This window comes from Podarcis vaucheri (genome assembly GCF_965113315.1).
Source record: "Podarcis vaucheri genome assembly, chromosome: 3".
Taxonomy (NCBI): domain Eukaryota; kingdom Metazoa; phylum Chordata; class Lepidosauria; order Squamata; family Lacertidae; genus Podarcis; species Podarcis vaucheri.
The window spans coordinates 24,620,735-24,637,808 of record NC_138761.1 but is presented as its reverse complement, the minus strand read 5'-3'; the positions used below and the strand labels follow the sequence as shown (position 1 = coordinate 24,637,808).

Here is a 17,074-nt window from a genome sequence, read left to right as displayed (position 1 = left end):
GCATATCTGATGGGAAAATACAGCATTTAATCGTAGTGAATTGTTTCCCACAGATTTTGGAAGGGGTTGTTAAGCAATCTTTGTTTATCATATAGATCTATGTCTTCCCGTATGCAATTCAACGTAGAGATCTGCATTGTATATTGGAAAAAATCTAGGAGTGGAAAAAGGAACCAGCCCCACCAATTACCCTTGGGGTGAGATGGTTAATGCTGAGGATATTGTCTCCACCACCATCTTTCCTAGAGATTTATGCTCCTTTTGCACCACCCTCTTTTCCCCAGCCGGAAAATGGTACCGCCTATTGCAGCTGCCCAAACTACTGCAGCTGCCATTTCGAAATTGGGAGAGAAGGAAAGGCTTATAGACTTTTCAAAGGTGTCCTGCAAGCAAACCTCTGGATCCCAACACCTTGGAAGTCCTAATGGGGCTCTTGCCCCTCTAGTGGGGCTGTTGCCCCTCCAAATTGCATCCACTCTGAGCAAAAGAGGGAAAAGTTATAACCATTGCTATATTTGCCCTTATCATGAATGGGAAGCACTGAGCTTCATTTTATACACAGTGACTTAAGAGCCAGATTATGGACTAAAGCAGTGCTAATTTTCTGGAAAACGTTGTGCCGAGAATCACCACGAATGCCTTCCTTGTTCTCTTATAATGACAATGGTATCTACCTGAGAGGGGTCCTAAATAGGACAGGCCCACGCCCCCCCCCCCAGCCAGCCGGGATCAGCTAGGTCAGGCATAAGCAAACACCGGTCCTCCAGCTGTTTTGGGACTACAACTCCCATCATCCCTAGCTAACAGGACCAGTGGTCAGGGATGATGGGAATTGTAGTCCCCAAACTTCTGGAGGGATGGAGTTTGCCTATGCTGAAGCTAGGTACACAAAGCTCCTTTCATTAATATTAGGAAGTTGGTGACTTTTACTGCCCTGAATTCTCCCCATCACCCGAATTTCCTCCTTCCTGGTTTCACAGCCTGTGAATGATGTCAGTGGAGAACATATTGGAATCAGGAGGATTGTGTTGCCGCAGCAGAACTCCAGGATGCAGAAGGAGGAGCACTCATCTACACTCACTCCCAGCATGATGGACAAGCTTCTTCCTTTTATTGCATTGACAACATGACTGCACAGGCACCTTGAGGATAATTTTGTCCTTCTTCCTTGCATGGGTGAAGAGAGTTGTGGGCTCTGAAATCACAAACTGGTCACTCACATAGAGTACATAGGTGAAGATTGGGCTGATGGGTTGCAATGTGCATGTGACTAAAACAGGGCTTGTACAGGGTGTATCCCTGTTCTAGAAAGAAATGCTTATCTTATCTCGAGCCACAATGTTCTTGGAGATACTGTATTACATTCTCATCCAGTAAGACAGACAAGCTGCTTCTTATTATCTCATTGAGGACATGGCTGCACCAGCAGCTCAAGGGTCATTTTGCCTCTACTCGTTGCATGGGCAGTGAGTCTAATGGACTATGAAATCACAAACTGTCTGTGTATGTACAGTGGGTTGAGACACGGCCTGATTAGGCTCATCCGGAGTGAACCTCAGTTGTAAGAGGATGGGGGGCTGGTCATGCAGTGGGAGTGGAAAGGAGACCTTGCATCTTGTCTGAGCCACCTCCTGCTCTTCTACCACGAGGTATCTTCTGCAGGACAGGAAGGCTTGCACCATTGGGGATGACAATGACAGGATGTCATCTCAGCCTGTTCTCCTCAGCATCGCTCACCGCTCACTTATGCTCATTGCTCCCAGTCTGTTCAGCCCTTCTGCCACTCACGGCAGCACATTTACTCCAGCTCTGACTCCTGTTGCAGAGTGTGGGAAGGAAGCCAGGGAAGGTGGTGGCAGCAGGAGTGCAGGATGAAAGAGGATCAAAGAGAATACAGCGTGGTCCAAAGCCCTTTCCGACTTCAGAGGAGAGGGGGTTGCGGGCAGAAATCCTCCCACATCCGCACGCGGGGGCTAGCCTTTGCCCCCGCGAGCGTAGGGAATCCCCGGGCGTGTCGGCGACCTGGCCCGCCAATCAGCGGGCCGGGGAGGCGTGGTCTAGCCTATTTAAGGCTAGGCACGCCCGGGGACCGCCCTCTTTGCCCCTTCCAGCTGAGCGGGTTTTTTCCCATCCCACCCACCCTTTAGGTTTAGGTTGCTTTGACCTTGCTATGGACTTCGGTTGGTCGCCGCAAGGGGCCTGGTAGGAATTTTTCCAAGTTGGCACTCTTCGAGCCTTTTGGTTTTTTCGCCTACCTCGTAGCAAACGTCACAACTTTTGGTGTTGGCGGTTAGGCATTGGCAGGGGTCAATTGTTATGCAAATGAAGGGGGGAAGGAAAAGCCATCACCTTCCCCAAGGCTAAGGGTAGTCCGGTAGAGGACTCCGGGGGGCGTTGCCTTGTCCGAAACCTTGGGAGGTAAGGGCCTCCGGCACGCCCTAGAGCGGTGACACCAGCTGGGATCCTAGTTGGCGTACTTCAACAGGACTCCCACGGCTTGTGGGCAACCCTTCCTGGTCCCCATGCCGGGTAGTCGTTAGGAGCCAATGCCTAAGGCCAATACCTTTCAATTCTGTAATCAATAAAGTTGTGGCCTTTTCATTCCCATTAACTTTAAATACCGTGTCTAGTGTCTTTATTTCACATGGGGGAGGGGACTTGCCAAGCAATCAGCCCACTTGTGGATGAAATGAGCAGCTGTGATACATACAGCCCCACAATCATGAGTATATATAATAATGATTAATTCATGAATCATATTTTAAATGAATTATAGCAGTCCAAAACTGATCCCACTAAAGTTTATAAATTATTCCCATATATACCAGTAATTTGGGATAAAAGCATCCCCCCTCCCATATAAAAACATCCCCCCTCCATTGCTATCTTGCAACTGAATGTTATCTGTAAACTTTGGCAGTACCCAAACATTCAGAGGAGGGGGAACTATGACTAAATTTTAGGTATTGCTTGAGAATATTTATGGAAACCTATTTACTGATATTTTATCTGTCTATCTATTGAGCAGATCACGTGAGAATTCAGCTATCAAGCTGAGGATTTGGGTACCTGGCTGACAACATGTCATCTGCACAGAGCGCCCCTTTGCTACCAAGTCAGGTCATGTATTAATTGACAAAGCCCTGGACAACTTAGGTTCAAGGTACCTTAGGGACTGCCTGAACGCTTGTGGACACATGGTCCACCAATAAGGTTGTCTTGTAGTTTAAGAGACAGAGAGATTTGTGCATCTGAAGAACTCTACTCCCAGAATTCCTTGTGCACGTGCAGGAGCAGCAGGAAGGGAAAGCTGGTGAGAGGAACAAAGCACCATAACAATAAGGGACAGTGGAGGCTGTGCTACTAGTGTTTCTGTTAGCGCTGCTCTCCTCTACCCATGTGTCCCCAGTGTCTTCCCCACATCTGTTCTGGAGGGTTAATGGGAGTGGAGATGCAAAACACATTGGGCAGTAGCACAGAAAGAGGAGAGAGAGTGTTGTTGCACAGGCATAAATCTTTGCATTAATGGGATGATTTTGCTGGATCTAAACCCTATGATTGACTGAATGGTGACTTCTTCACATATTATGCCAGCTTTTGTGCATTCATTGCTATGCACTGAATTTCACCAGAGAGTTTTTGCACACAGCTGCAACAGATGGAATTAAGTATTTGGATAGATTCCCCCCTCCCCCATAGTTTATTTTATTCGACAACATAAAAGAGAGAGAATGGAGTTTGTGGGTGAAGTCAAACCTCTGTGTTAGTAGCACTGAAGTGACCTCCTTGGGGGGCAAGCCTGGGCAGTGTATATGGAGGTCCTGGGCTGCTCATATGAGAAGACCCCCATCTCAGCCTTACTGATGTGGTCCAAAGGAAAGCAGAGCAATATGTTTGGCACCAGTTTGGCTGCAGGAGTTGCCAGAAGAAGGCGTACAAGACGCTAGCCAACCATCTTAGGGACTCCACTCTGGATTTGTGCAGGGTTTACTCCTTAGTCTTTTCTTCTCCCCACAATATCTTACAAGGCAGCAGATGTTTAGGATCAGAGTGATTAGCACATCTATGGGGTGATTTATGTGCATGAAGGAAATGAATTCCTTCTCATGTCCAGTTTCTTCAAGTAATCCTTTCATATGCATCTGCTTGGCCTTGTTTCTCTCTGCTCTTAGCCAAGTGTGCTTTTTGTCAGCTCCCCCATGACAGCAGCTCAAATAGCACAGGCAATATGCATGGTACTGTAGAATGTGATGCCCTATGGACCATATGGACTATAGACCATATAGTCCGTATGGTGAGGGCATTGCTGGTGAACAGGCAGACAAATATTGTTTGCTTTCATAACCAAACTGATAGTTTTTTGCCTATCAGCTAGGTCAGGCATAGGCAAACTCTGGTCCTCCAGCTGTTTTGGGACAACAACTCCCATCATCCCTAGCCAACAGGACCAGTGGTCAGGGATGATGGGAATTGTAGTCCCCAAACTTCTGGAGGGATGGAGTTTGCCTATGCTGGAGCTAGGTACACAAAGCTCCTTTCATTTATATTAGGAAGTTGCATTCAGTCCTCGACACCACTCCAAAAAGGACAATAAACAGAGTACACAAAGCACATTGTACTAATTTAAATGGTACAGTTGGAAAGCAGAATAATCCAGCCTGACCAGTGACCAGTTTCTGTCTGTCCCCATAAAATGTAGCTCCACTATCATTTTCATCTGCTGTAAGAAGTGTACTGTTGCAAAAGTGTACGCTTACCAATAGACCACATTAATTGGCAGCCCAAGAACTAGAAAGTTCATATCATGTCAGTGGACGGCCAACCTAACTACTTGGTTGATTTATCAGGGTGCAAAAGCACTGTGCGAAAATTTCCTAAGAAAAAATTCAGCTGCCCCCCCCCCCAATTTTGGAGCTCTGGGTTACCAGATCTTGTTTCCAAGATGAAGCCACTTTAGAAGGCAGAGCAAAATGTGGCCCTCATTTCCTTACTACCCTGTTCAATAGAGGCTGCTACACAGTTGGACTGGGAGGGCAGAAGGCAAGGAGACAAACAGCTAATGGAGCCAGAGTCAGCGACAGGCAGACTTGCACCCTGATTGGCTGGAAGAGATTGTTGGGGCAGTTCCCTATCCACCCAAATAGATCAGCCTCGGCTTATGTCATTTATAGGCTGTGAAACCAGGAAGGTTTTGGGTAATGGGGAGAAATAATAATTCAGGGCAGTAAAAGTCACCCCTGACCTAATGCTGTCACTATCACCCCACTCAAGGGCTGGTTGGTTCTACTACAGGTGTGAGGAACCATTATTTGGACTATGGGCTATACTGTAGTGTTTTGTTTTGTTTTGTTTTTAAATCAGCCACTGAGGCAACCATAACCAATAAAACACACATGCTTATTCTCTCCCCCCCCCCAACTTGTCTTGCTTAACACCTTCGTCATTTTCACTGTTAGTTTTTTATTATGTCTAATTTATTTACTGAAAATCAAGTTATTTTATTTATGGCTTTTGACACCTGAGATGATTGACACCTGAGTGATCTGATTGAACTGTTTTTAATTCTGAATTTCAAGCTGTGTAACTCACCCTGGGTCCTGCTGCTGAGGGGCAGAGATTAGGAAGGAGAGGGCGTCAGGAGGTAACCCATTTTGATAACTGCTTTCTTCCGTTTCATTTTTCATCTGTGAGTATTTGCTTTTCCTTAAGTAGCTAATGAAAACAGCTTTAAATTTCCTCAGTTTACTGTTTACAGTGGCCACTTGTAATTGTTTCATAGTGTTCAATTTAAACAATGTTACAGAATTTCCCTTCAGTGGCCTTACAGCACATCATCCTTGAGTGTTTTAGCCTCACCAGAAGGTGTCCTTAACCTATTGTGATTATTGAATAAACCAACTGGTAAGAACTTTTCTTTGTTTTTCTCGGCTTCTTTGCTGCCACCATGAGAGGGATCTGATTCCCCGAAGCCTAATAAAGGCCGAGTTTCCAGATCCTTTATCACCTTGGTTGCCCTCCTCTGCACATGTCCCAGCCTGTCAACAACCTTCAATTGTGGTGCCCAGAATTGGTGGCAGTACTCCAGGGGTGGTCAGACCAAGGCAGATGTCTATATCTATATAGTATTTCCATGGCCTGGGACAGATTAGCTCATGTTATCAGTTGCTAATGATCAACAGTGGGAGACAGCGACTGCCTCCATATTATGCTCCCAGAGGCATCTGCTTGGCCACAATGGGAAACAGAATACTGAACTAGATATTCATTTTCTTTCTGATCCAGTAGGGATCTTCTGACATTAATAAGACCAGCCTTCACTCTTCACAGCTTAGTCCAAAATAAAGATGTCAATGAAAAATTGGCTTTCTCTTGGGCTATTTTTATTTTGGAATGTGAGTTCCAGGAGCTCTCTTACTAGTTGGGCTCCCTTTTATGGCACAGAATAATATTTTGTGACAAAAGAACATCATATTGACTTTAAAGAACATTAAATGCATACTTTATGAAACACGCGTTGATCCATGTAAATGACTGTTGGAAACTCAATTCATCTGTATGCTATATCCTACAATTTTTCAACTTTAATTACATACCTATATGAAAAGTGCTAACTGCTTCTGTGGGTCCTCTGTTGTGTTGCCAAAATAAGAGGAGGTGGCTAACATGTTTAGCTATGTTGCAAATCTTCCATTGGCGAGTTTTACCTCATTTATAATCCGTCATTGCAGAAATCAAGGCCTACTGAAGGCTTTGATTCTTCGCAACATTTGTACTCAACATGGATATGCTTGGTCACCTGCTGTTTGGTATCACATACTTCTTTTGGCCCACAGCCAACATATGTCCAGATTAGTTTCCCCTCTAAAATGAGCCAGAAAAAGAAGAGGAAAAGATGCAGTGAGCCACTTTAGTCATATTAACTATCCAGAGTATAACACAGCCCAGTTTCTTTGTCCTCAACACAGATCAGGCATGAACACAGAGAACAGTGAATCTAAAGAATGAGGGTGAGGTTTCTTACCTTCATAGGCGTTGGCTATATGGCAACTTTCCAGTTCAGGGTCAGCTATGCAAATCCGGTCAGAGCCTTCAACTCCAATACATCCTTCTTCAGTCACTGTGCAGTCCCGACATAGCAAAGGATATGCTCCAAAAGACAATTTTTCACAATTAAGCACATTCCAAACTACTGCTCAAACTCACACTGAATTGTGCATTCTGTGCAATAATTTTCTCACAGCACAACTTTTTACTGTTTGGGCTATTTGGTGACGAATTTGAAGAACCATCAGCCTACAGATAGCTCAGTTGGTTCGAATGTGGTGCTGATAAGGTCAAGGTCACAGGTTCAATACCAAAACGAGACAGCTACATAGTCCTCCATTGCAGGGGATTGGACTAGATGATCCTCAGGGTCCCTCCCAATTCTATGATTCAATAATTTATTATGACTGCTTCCTCTGCCCCACATTTATGATTGAGTTCTGTAGCTTCACAATGATATGTATATTGTGTCATCCCCCCTATTTCCAATGTTTCAGAATAAATGTTTTTAAGCATCCAAAACAGCACCATTGACAACGAGGCATCAGGAACCACCCAAAGTACAGGAGGGGGTCACATAATCATGTGAAGAGAGGGATAAATACAAGAGAAGTATGGGGAGCGCTTGGGATGTGGGTGGTGCTGTGGGTTAAACCACAGAGCCTAGGACTTGCTGATCAGAAGGTCGGCAGTTTGAATCCCCATGACGGGGTGAGTTCCCTTCCTCCTTCCCTGCTCCTGCCAACCTAGCAGTTCGAAAGCACACCAAAGTGCAAGTAGAGAAATAGGTACCGCTCCGGTGGGAAGGTAAACAGCATTTCTGTGTGCTGCTCTGGTTCGCCAGAAGTGGCTTAGTCATGCTGGCCATATGACCCGGAAGCTGTACTCTGGCTTCCTCGGTCAATAAAAGCGATATGAGCGCCGCAACCCCAGAGTTGGTCACGACTGGACCTAATGGTCAGTGGCCCCTTTACCTTTTATGGGGAGAGATTAATTGTGGTGGGGTTCCAGCCCCATGAGGAACACGCATGTCCAGTGGTTGCAGAATACTAACTAGGTGGGGACTGAAGGAAGAGGGGCAAGGGAAGTATTCTGGAGGAGCATGTGGCTGGCTGTCAGAAGCACTGAGAAGGAGTGCTCTACACTGCAGTATTTCCTTAAAGACCTTACCTCCAGATGTGAGGAGGAGAAAGGCAGAGATTGCACGGAGCAGAATCTGATTCTTTGGGGCCATCTTGGAACTGAGAGGGTTCTGTGGTCACAGCACAGCTCAAGTCACACTGGCTTTCAGCAAACTGGAGAAGAGGCTTCCTTTTATCCCCATGAAGAGACATCTCCAAAAGAATCCAAGAGAACATCATGTCCCCTGAGGGGGATCAAAGAGAATGCAGTGTGGTCCTATCAGCCCACTTGTGGACAAAATAAGAAGCTGTAATAGATACAACCCCACAATTATAAGTGCATTTACGTGTATATAATTAACTATGAATCCTATTTTTAAATTAATTTCAATTAGTTATAGCAGGGGTGAGCAAACTTTTTCAGCAGGGGGCCAGCTCACTGTCCCTCAGACCTTGTGGGGGCCAGACTGTATTTTGGAAAAAAATATGAACAAATTCCTATGCCACGCAAATAAACCCAGAGATGCATTTTAAATAAAAATGCAAATTCTACTCATGTAAAAACACGCTGATTCTTGGACCGTCCACAGGCCGGATTTAGAAAGCAATTGGGCCACTCTCATCTATTTTTTTGACATGTCGATCCATTGCCAGCCAAGCCAAGCCAAGGAATTGCACAAGGTTTGCTTTCTGCAGGTTACACTTGAGTGAAAATTCTTCCCTCTTCCCTTGTCAGTCAATCTGACCTCCAGGTTTGAGGAGGAGCAGGACACAGATTGTAAGAAGCAGGATCTGATTGTTTGGAGTCATATTGGAATCAGGAGGGTTCTGGGTCAAAGCAAATCCCAAATCAGCAAACTGGATCAAGCGCCTTCTTTAATCCCACTGATGACACATCTCAACAAGAACCCAAGACAACATCATGTCCATTTAGGATGATCAAAGGAAAAGGGGGAGTGGTGTGACAAGCAATCATTATCAGCCCACTTACAGAAAAAAGAATATATAATTGTGGGGATACAACACCACCATTATAATCATTAACCATATACAGTGGTACCTCGGGTTAAGAACTTCATTTGTTCTGGAGGTCCATTCTTAACCTGAAACTGTACTTAACCTGAGGTACCACTTTAGCTAATGGAGCCTCCCACTGCTGCCGCTGCGCGATTTCTGTTCTCATCCTGAAGCAAAGTTCTTAACCCGGGGTACTATTTCTGGGTTAGCGGAGTCTGCAACCTGAAGCATCTGTAACCTGAAGCGTCTGTAACCTAAAGTGTCTATAACCAGAGGTACCACTGTATAATAATTAATTCACGAATGCTCATTTTAAATGAACTTGAATGAAATATATCAGTTGGTATCTATTCCAGAACTGATTCTAATAGAGTTTACATATAATACCCCCATTTCATTAAAACACACACACACACACACACACATTGTGACACATCTAAATGGGATCGGCTCATGTGGACAAAAGAAGCCGCGGCATGGGCCTTCACCAAAATGGAGTAGGTGCTTCCTCGCCGCCCCCATATGATGGCATACCTCAACCAAAATCCAAGAGAACATCACGTCCCCTTAGGAGGAGAGAAGATAAATGAGGGAGGCCCAATAAATCAGGCCTTTCATGGTTTTTTTAAATTAATGAATTAAATAACATGGTGCCCTTTGAATTCTCATAATGGGAGAAGCTAATCAGGTTCTTAGCCAGAGGCCTGTCGCCCACCCCACTTGCTCACTGATCCTTTTATATTCGGGGATGCAAGGGATTGAACATGTGATGTTCTGTATGCAACACACATAGTGGGGTGATCAGTCATAAACATTATGCCAGTGTGTTGTGCACCCTTGAGACAATGGAAATAAATTCATTTTCAGTCATAGAATCCTAAACTCAAATCAGGCATGGATTTTGCTTCCCTTATCCTTTCTGGACAATGCTGAACCGAAAATAAAACAGATTGGGTGGAAAGAGGTTTTGACATTTAATCTGAAGTGTATGTAACTATTGCTCCCCCCCTCTCTCCACTCATTTGCACTGACCATCCCAGATGGGAAGCAAATTAGGAAAACTGCAGGCAAAAGGAATCTGCCAAATGTGACACTACAGGGAAGTCTTAATGCAATTGTACATTGCCTTTTGAGCAGTGCTTTATCAGTGCGCTGTGTGCATGCCTGATCCAGAATTAATTTTATAAGCACTCTTAAATGTTTTTTAAGTACTCTGAGTTCTTCCCTTATATTCCTTTATATTCCCTGCATCGATTCCCAAGTCCACATCCCCTCCAGATTGCACAACTCTCTGGCTCTGCTGCTCAGTGCCAATGACATGTTTATGAACTGTGCCCTTGAACTAATTAATGCCTCTTGCTCACCTCAAAGGACAAGGAAAAGTTGTGTGTGTGTGTGTGTGTGTGTGTGTGTGTGTGTGTGTGTGTGTAAATCTCTCTCCTTTGCATAGCTATAAAGCAGACTATAGTACAAAGATACATCTGTTACCTAGCTGTCACCAGAACATGCCAGTCAGTTCAAAGTTGGAGTTAACCTCTTATTAGCAAAAATATCATTTCCCAACCTGAGACATTTGGGGCTGGGTGGCAAAATTCTGTCCCACCCAAGGTCAATTTTGCTAGCGGCCACCCAACATTTTCAGGATTTAAATGCCAGTCCTTTCTCCATTACCACACATCCACAGCAGGGGGGCATTTTAACCAATGCATTTTGACATCTGAGGTTAACCACAAAATGGCACCCCCTCCCAACCAGATAAGAAGGTCTGAGTGAAGATCTGCATCAGAAAACTGCAGCAGTAACATCAGTTCCTCCTGTGCTGGATCCCCTACTCTGCTGGTTTCAGTCCTAGTGGTGTTGCAATCTCCCAGTCCACTCTTGATCACTGTCCAGCCAGTTTGTGAGTTCATGGCACCTAAGAGTTCTGACCCATGCCAAGAAAACTACAAGACTCTCTGTCCATGCCAAAAATAGGCATAGGCTTGAGAGGCCTGTGCAGTCATGTCATCAATGCAATAAAAGCAGAAAGTTTGTCCATCTAGCTGGAAGTGAGTGGGGATCAAGACACCTCCTTCTGAATTGCTACGTGGCAGACAGAATCCTCTTGATTCCAAGCTGATCCCGATGGCTCAAATCCTGCTCCTTGCCTTCTGTGCTTTCATCTATCTTCCTTCTGAAGGTAAGTTCCTTATTCTAGTGCTGAGAGAAGGAGTTTTGATCAAAGATGAGTTGTAGATGTCAACTTCCAAGCAGCTTTAATCTTTCGAGCTAGAGAGCCCTCTCAAGTCTGCAAACAATGATAGAAAGACCAAATTATATAAAAGCATTATATTCTCTCTCTCTGTGCACCTGAGGTTTTCTGTTCGCCTTCAGAGGTAGCCCTGCGTAGAGTGTGCAAATGCACACAATCCTTCTGCAAACAGGAAAAAAACAACAACATTGTGAGCACTTAGCTTAGACAGATTCCTATGCAGTTCTTCTTTCTGTGCTAGTGGAAGTGGGTGCAGATCACTCTGGTGAAAAATCCTACTGTGACAGTGCATGCTTTTTCCCAGGTAGGACTTTCTGGAACTCAGTTCCGGCACCTCTCAGGTAGGCACCATTACCATTAAAGGTAAAGGTAAAGGTACCCCTGCCCGAACGGGCCAGTCTTGACAGACTCTGGGGTTTGTGCGCCCATCTCACATCTATAGGCCGGGGGCCAGCGCTGTCCGGAGACACTTCCGGGTCACGTGGCCAGCGTGACAAAGCTGCATCTGGCGAGCCAGCGCAGCACACGGAACGCCGTTTACCTTCCCGCTGGTAAGCGGTACCTATTTATCTACTTGCACCCAGGGGTGCTTTCGAACTGCTAGGTTGGCAGGCGCTGGGACCGAGCAGCGGGAGCGCACCCCGCCGCGGGGATTCGAACCGCCGACCTTTCGATCGGCAAGCCCTAGGCGCTGAGGCTTTTACCCACAGCGCCACCCGCATCCCACTACCATTACCATTATAAGAGAACAAAGGAGGCATTTTGTGAGTTTCGGCACCTGGAAAAATAGCATGGGATATGATCATGCACTAAAGATCCATGAGGTCAATGCATGAGTTTCGGCACCTGGAAAAATAGCATGGGATATGATCAATGCATGAGTTTCGGCACCTGGAAAAATAGCATGGAATATGATCATGCACTAAAGATCCATGAGGTCAATGCATGATAGCCATGTTCAAATATATAAAAGGATGTCACATAGAGGAGGGAGAAAGGTTGTTTTCTGCTGCTCCGGAGAAGCGGACACGGAGCAATGGATCCAAACTACAAGAAAGAAGATTCCACCTAAACATTAGGAAGAACTTCCTGACAGTAAGAGCTGTTCGACAGTGGAATTTGCTGCCAAGGAGTGTGGTGGAGTCTCCTACTTTGGAGGTCTTTAAGCAGAGGCTTGACAACCATATGTCAGGAGTGCTCTGATGGTGTTTCCTGCTTGGCAGGGGGTTGGACTCGATGGCCCTTGTGGTCTCTTCCAACTCTATGATTCTATGATTCTATGATTCTAAGATACACAATTTTTGTGAATGTGGCTGTGTTTCAGGCCAGATGGGTGTTGAAAGGTATGTTGGTGCTAAATTTGTTAGAAAGGAAAGAGTGGTGTTTCTCCACATAACTGAGAAGCTGCTCAAGAGAAGCCTCTGCAATACATTCTGAGATGTGAACTGTGTAAGTCTGATACACCATTATGCTGCAGAATGGAGTCCTCTGCTGTCTTAACTGTGATAATTCCATAATGGGATCAGATAATCAAAGGTATTAAAGGATAGTTTTGCTTCAGTTCATTTATTGGTCCAGATGTGTGGAATAGGTACGTTCACCTTTAAGTTTGAATCCAAAGATGTTCTCCACCATCCCCCTTGCCTGGGGCCGGTTTTTGTCTTCTGAAATCTGCTCTCTCTCTCTCTCTCTCTCTCTCTCTCTCTGTGTGTATGTGTGATGAGGCATAAAACTGGCACCATGCACAGAGCAGCGTGCTTGATTTGGACATTGCATGCAAACATCACATAGGCAATGCTACTTATTCCTCCATTCATATTTAGAAGACGTGCAGTTGCAGGAATTAGGAGTGTCAAATATAAACTTATCATGCAAAATTCTCCTCCTTCTCACTGGAGCATGTTCCTACTACATCTGAACTTGCATAAAACCCCAAATTCACCCTTCACCCCTCACTCCTGAGTACAGCAGCTTAAATAATGGCGGGCACCTTAGCTTCATGAGCTGATTTCAACCAACTTTTCCACAGTCACCAGCTTTTACACAGATGCCTAAACAGGGATACAATTTCCTTGAAAGCAACAATGATGGCTCCAGTGGCACCCACAAACTGTGTACCAGCTCCTTCACTGAAAGGACATCACCGTCCAGGGCAAACTCAATGGGTGTACCTCCCAGAAATAACAAGGCTGTATTTTTTCTAGCTGATGCCTTGGAATGTGCATTCTACAATCTGATGCAAGGTGTGAAACCGCTACCCTGCAAAGGCACAAAATGTGCTGCCTCAAAAGAGTATGCAATGAGTGAGTTCCCAGTTTAAATTTCTTTGGGTTTGCTTGGTAAATGGTGGGGAAATATACTACAGATGCATCTTCCTACTGCCACCGGAGATTGGGTTAGCCTTCTCACTGCTTGCATGGTAATGATGGAAGTGCCGTTGACCATGCACATTTCAAGGATGTGGCATGCTGGAGGAATTCTATGTTTGTTGTTGTTTAGTCGTTTAGTCATGTCCGACTCTTCGTGACCCCATGGACCAGAGCACGCCAGGCACTCCTGTCTTCCACTGCCTCCCACAGTTTGGTCAAACTCAGGCTGGTAGCTTCGAGAACACTGTCCAACCATCTTGTCCTCTGTCGTCCTCTTCTCCTTGTGCCCTCAATCTTTCCCAACATCAGGGTCTTTTCCAAGGAGACTTCTCTTCTCATGAGGTGGCCAAAGTATTGGAGTCTCAGCTTCAGGATCTGTCCTTCCAGTGAGCACTCAGGGCCGATTTCCTTCAGAATGGAGAGGTTTGATCTTCTTGCAGTCCATGGGACTCTCAAGAGTCTCCTCCAGCACCATAATTCATAATTCTCTGTTTACAACCCCCTTTTCCTTATCAGAATTTTGTTTCTTGTTTCTCTGTAGCAGGATGGGAAGTCATGTATCCTGGAGCGACATCTATTTCCTAACACATTAGCTCACTCCTGACCTGTAATAGTCATAGACTTCTCCTCCTGGGAGAAATTGCTCAGGATCTCAGACAGAGGTCTTTCACCTCACCTGCTACCTGATCCCCTGTTAATTCCTTTGAATCCCCTTTGATTCCTGCACAGGAAAAAGCAGCAATGCGAAAGCCAGCTGCAGGTGTCTGGAATGCAAAACAGGATGTTGATGTCTGGGACTGTACTAGTGGAAAAAAGGGGCAGTCTATTCACAGCACTGAGCACCGGATGTTAGCTCAGAGTGTCATCTGACCTGTACTGGAAGTACAGGGGTGGAGTTTTTCTGACTCTACTGTTGGAGTCTGAAGAGTGCAGACACGTTTCTCTGTACTGCTGGAATGACAGGAATAAAAGACATGTAAATAGATTTCTGTCTGACTCTTTCCCCTCCCTGAGGGAACCAGGAAGGAGGGAGGAGGGGTGTGTCCCTCTCACGTTGAGTGGGATCGCCGATAGAGACCTTGCCTGTATCCTGCCGGGAGACGCAGACGGGGAGGTCAACAGGATCTCAAGCCGAATGCCTGGAGCAAAGGCCAGTGACCTCTGACTGCGGCTGAGAATCCTGACAGTTGGACTAGATAATTCCTTCCAACTCTACAATTCTATGATTTTATGAATTGCAGGTGCCAGGAACTGAACCTCAAACTTCTGTAGATAATGTGCTGTCCACATGCTATACAACAGAGCTATCACTGTACTCTCAATCATTAGTGTCACCACATTGCATACCCTGGATCAAATGCAAATACGTTTCTTTTCCACCACAAAGAATCCTTAACAAAAATCATTCTTCAGACATCCCTTACAGATTCTCCAAGTGTCCCTATTTTCTAGGGATGTCCCTGATTTAGAGAAGCCAGCCAGTTTCTGGTTTGATCCTGGAATATCCCGCTTTTCCTTAGGATGTCCCTATTTTTACTGGAGAAATGTTGGAGGGCATGGAGCTATCCGAACCTTGAGCCATCCAAAGGCAATCCTGTATATGGAAGGGTTTCTTTTAATGTTCAATGTTTTATTATGTTTTTATATATGTTGGAAGCTGCCCAGAGTGTTGGGCAACCCACTAAGATGTGTGGGGTATAAATAGTAAAAATATCATTATGGAATGGGATGTCCCAGTTTTCACCAGAGAAATGTTTTGCGGTCATGTCCTTATCCTTTTTGCACAATGGGCAGAAGAATAGCTTAATTTGTATCAACCTTTAAAAAGGTGGGGGCGGGGAAGTGTTTTGACATCTAATGCAAAGTATATGTCACTATTAGTGGAAATAAAATGCTAATGCTTCTTCCTATCCTCTCTCTCAATTTATTGTTCCCACTACCATCATAGATGAGGAACTGAAAGAAGTGGTTTTGTTTTGTGTGAAAGCTCTATCGGAGTGTGGCACTAGAAAGAACATCAGCCAAGGTGGTAAAGTTACTGGTTACGTGGAAATCCTCTGTTGTGAAGACAGAGACTTCTGCAACGCTGGCTTATAGACAGGTCCTAAAGCTGACTGAAGATCCTCCACACACCAACATATGTCTTTGGACTTTTCAGCTCCCTTTCCCCATGTGTATTTTTGGAAATCTGTGTGCCTCTGTGTGATTTGTCAATCAAGGTGTCTGAATTAAGAGTTTCCATTAAATGAAGCAAGCACTAAACGCCATGGCTACAAAGTTAGCAAATGGAAAATGCCTACACTGCAATGGAGCAAGGTGTGGTGAATGAGAGGCCTGCTGCATTTGTTTTCCTAGATGGGCAAGAAACAGTTGGCACAAAACTAGTCCTCCGAATGTTCTTCTTCTGCCTAACATGACCGCCAGGGCTGTGCATGGGACGCTATTTTAAAAGAAAGCTGGAATATTCATCACTGATGAATTCTTTCAGAGGAGGGGTGTGTGTGTGTGGTAAATTCACACACACTACCACCTTTCTGCCAAAAAGTCGATCAGAGAAACGCAGCATAGATAGTATATTTATGCAAATATATGTATTGCTTTTTCATAGCCTCCCAGATCCACTCCATGGCCACAACTGTGGGATGTGGAACTTAACAGGTTAAGTTGTTCCCATGATGTCTCAGCATTCTGACGTCAGTTTTGGAAGCTTGGGAGGAGCTTGGGAGGAGTTTGTCATTCTCACTCTATGCTGTGAGGGGAAAGGAGCAGTTTTATAATGGCTGCAAGCAGTCCTGGTTTTTCCGGAGATATGTTGGAATAAACGGCTGTAAATAGACAAACCTGTACTCTGTGTGTTTGTCTGGAAACTAAGTCAAGCTACGGGACAGTTTTACACCGCTGTGTGAAACTCTGCTGAGGCGTGACGGAGAGCTCCGAGCGGAAGCGTGCTGGGCCCATAACCCAGAGGTCGATGGATCGAAACCATCCTCTGCTACCAACCTCTTGGACTTGTAGGTCTGACGTGACACCCGCTAATTGATTTGCGAACCTCAATTAGCGGTTTATGGCCGCCCGGGTGTCACGTCAGACCTACAAGTCCAAGAGGTTATGGTCCCTCTCCTTCTGCTGCGCAACTCTGCTTACGTGGTCAGCTGACTTGCAAATGTAGCAACAACGAACTTCAGTCCCCCTACAAAAGGACTATCTGTCTGCCTCAGATGCAGTCCTGAATAAGTTCTAGGTCTTGGGTTAAAGTTTATTTGGGGGCGGGG

General features: G+C 45.3%; 3 long non-coding RNA genes across 3 annotated transcripts in view; 1 reads left to right on the top strand and 2 right to left on the bottom strand.

The window, feature by feature from the left end:
• LOC309529664 overlaps nucleotides 1–8,335 on the bottom strand; it is a 30,518-nt gene extending 22,183 nt beyond the window's left edge. The window contains exon 1 of the long non-coding RNA XR_014218268.1: nucleotides 8,215–8,335. This is a non-coding gene — a long non-coding RNA (uncharacterized lncRNA). The remainder of the gene's footprint in view (nucleotides 1–8,214) is intronic.
• On the bottom strand, nucleotides 6,364–7,159 carry LOC309529680. Its single transcript, XR_014218298.1, has 2 exons — nucleotides 7,022–7,159; nucleotides 6,364–6,861 (listed from the first exon to the last, which is right to left on the bottom strand). It is a non-coding gene; the product is annotated as an uncharacterized lncRNA (long non-coding RNA).
• A 2,593-nt stretch (nucleotides 8,336–10,928) lies between the features above and the next one.
• LOC309529788 lies at nucleotides 10,929–16,223 on the top strand. The gene is made up of 3 exons (XR_014218459.1): nucleotides 10,929–11,361; nucleotides 13,638–13,736; nucleotides 15,751–16,223. It is a non-coding gene; the product is annotated as an uncharacterized lncRNA (long non-coding RNA).
• Nucleotides 16,224–17,074: the final 851 nt, after the last annotated feature.